Raw genomic sequence first — 2,510 nt, 5'->3', positions numbered from 1 at the left:
CTCCCTCTGGGAGCTCCGGGGAGCGGCGGAGGTTTTCCAGCTGCTCCCGCATCATCCCGCTCCCCCCTCCCTGCCAGCGCATCCCTGCGGCACCGGCATCTTCCCAGGGCGCATCCCCGTGCCGGATCGGTGCCCGCGGGATTCCCAGGAGCCGGGTGTTCAGCCCGGTGTGCGCTGGCAGCCTCGCTGGGGTGCTGTGGGGGTGGGAAAGGTCAAAGCAGGTCCCCACATCGTCCTTCCAAACGCTGCAGCAAAGTGGGGTCCCCCCTGCCTCTCCTGGACATCCCCCCAAACCCCAGACAGGAGCCTGGATAGCTCAGTTGGGAGAGCATCAGACTTTTAATCTGAGGGTCCAGGGTTCAAGCCCCTGTTCAGGCGGTGGCTTTATCCTTTAGGACTTTATCCTTTAGGAGCCCATGGGCAGGAGAATGTTTCCCCTGCTCCCACCCTCACTGAAGGGCGCTCAGGAGCCCAAACTGACATCTTCCACCAGTTTCCTCGAAGTTTGGGTTCCCTTTGGCACCTGCTTTTTCTGCATGACAACTGGAGCATCTCTCCTGGGAGGGAAGCCAAGCTCTGCTCAGTGGTGCCCAGCGCCAGCACCAGAGGCCATGGAGACACACACTGGAACACAGGAGGCTCCATCTGAACATCAGGAGACAGTTTTCACTGTGAGGGTGACTAGTGGAAGTTTCCCAGCAGAGCCCTGCATTGTTTTAAGGGAAGATGGTTCATATGAGACCAGAGGCTGCACCAACCCACAGGGCCACCACGCTGCCTCAGCCTGGCCCTGGACTCCACTGTAGGTGTACAGACACTTCAGGTTATTTTTGCAAAATAGAAACTCCTTTAACAGAAAACCGAAGCAATTTTGGATGAAAAATATCCCCCTTAGGATTTTTGACATTTTTCAACCTGAATATACATCAGTAACTCAAGCACAGTACATTGTTCTTCAGGTAAGTTTAGTGGCCTTACACCCCACACTGACTTTCTGGGGGGGAAAAAATAAAAGAAAAGAGGAATGGAGAAGTTATGTATTTCCTTGTGTTTCTGCTTCTCAGCTGGGTAAAAGCAGGGCAGGTACTGCTGCTGTTAAAGGAAAACTTCTCTAGATGTTTGTTTCTTTCTTACATATAACCTTTAAAAGGGAAAATGCTTTTTGAGCTTTCCCTAAGTAAGGAAAACATGTTTTCACTAAATGAAGGTTGGAGGAGTGTGAAGTTGTGCAAGCAGTGCCCTACAAACTGTAAATCTTAACGGTAAACGCGCAATGATTTTTTTTCTCCCTCCATTTCTTGCTCTGGATAAGTTACAAAATAAAATAAATTCATTCTGTGCAATAAAAAAAGTCCTTCCTCTCCCTTTCCCAAGCACAAGCCCTGCCGACACCTGAGCCCATCTGCCTGAATGCTGCAGCCCTCTGCTGCTTTCAGATACCCCCACAGTGGTGAATAAGTTGAGACCCACTGCTGGGGTGGTGTCTTCTTCACCACCAGTCTGTGCCATACCTTATGTAATTCCTCTTCTGAAAGCTGCCGTCCAGAGTGAGTTCTGCACGGCTGTCAGGAGAGGGCACCAAGTCCAAGCAAACAGGGTGACTCCACGGTCCGAAGGTTCCAGGAGGGCAAAAGCAAAAGTTTAAGAGGCTTCCTCAGGCTGAAGCATCTCCCGGTGCACCCACAGATCTCCACCTGCCTCTTGGCGCCCACGAGACCTCCGGTTCCCAGACCCGCAGTGTGCCAGGGGCATCCCTCAGCTCGGAGTGGGTTTTGTCTCTGCTGCGAAAGCACCCCTGGAGCTGCTGCGGCCAAAATCCCCTGGGGCAGGGAGTGCCGGCAGCTGGGCTTTCATCAGCTTAATTTTCCTTCTGCTGTGTCAGGTCGTTCATACCCTGGAGGGCAGGAGGGGCGAGCTGAGCAAGCTGCTGCCTCCCACCTCCTCTCACTCTGCAGGGCAGCCACAGCATCTTCTGGTCCTCTGCCTGCATAAATGTGAGGAAGGGGAATGTGGGAGGCTGGGTGAATTCTAAATTCTCGTTTGCCTGGAAAAAGCTGGAGTGCTTTCCCAGAAGTCTCACTGAAGCCTCGCTGGAGAGATCCTGTCCAGTGACTACAGGTCGGGAAATCCTTGTTGGCGTGAGCCTGCTCACTCTCAGCAGAGAGACCACCCAAGCTTGTGGCGCCTTCCCAGGGCGTGGCTTCTTTCCAAACCAACCTCCTCGCAGCCGCCTCCCCTCCCGGCTCTCGGCAAAAGTGTTGCTGTGACTCGGATTCGAACCGAGGTTGCTGCGGCCACAACGCAGAGTACTGACCACTATACGATCACAGCGGAAGGTGTCCTGCCACACGCCGGGACCGCGGGGAGGGGAGCGCCTGCTCCGACCCCTCCCCTGGCACGGACACCCAGCACAAATCCACGCTGTTCTATCAAGGAGGCCACAAACGGGCTTGGATGATGCCGTTCAGAGCTCCAGCAGCATGGAACGGGGCCCTAAATAGTAGCAAAAC

At 54.2% G+C, this 2,510-nt stretch overlaps 2 non-coding genes across 2 annotated transcripts; one reads left to right on the top strand and one right to left on the bottom strand.

The window, feature by feature from the left end:
- Positions 1-305: 305 nt before the first annotated feature.
- On the top strand, positions 306-378 carry TRNAK-UUU. Its single transcript has one exon. It is a non-coding gene; the product is annotated as a tRNA-Lys (tRNA).
- A 1,881-nt stretch (positions 379-2,259) lies between these two features.
- Positions 2,260-2,331, bottom strand: TRNAH-GUG. Its single transcript has one exon. It is a non-coding gene; the product is annotated as a tRNA-His (tRNA).
- Between the last annotated feature and the right edge of the window lie 179 nt (positions 2,332-2,510).

This window comes from Neopelma chrysocephalum, unplaced genomic scaffold, assembly GCF_003984885.1.
Source record: "Neopelma chrysocephalum unplaced genomic scaffold, ASM398488v2 Primary Assembly neopelma1_81770, whole genome shotgun sequence".
Lineage (NCBI taxonomy): Eukaryota > Metazoa > Chordata > Aves > Passeriformes > Pipridae > Neopelma > Neopelma chrysocephalum.
This window is presented reverse-complemented; position numbering and strand designations above follow the sequence as displayed.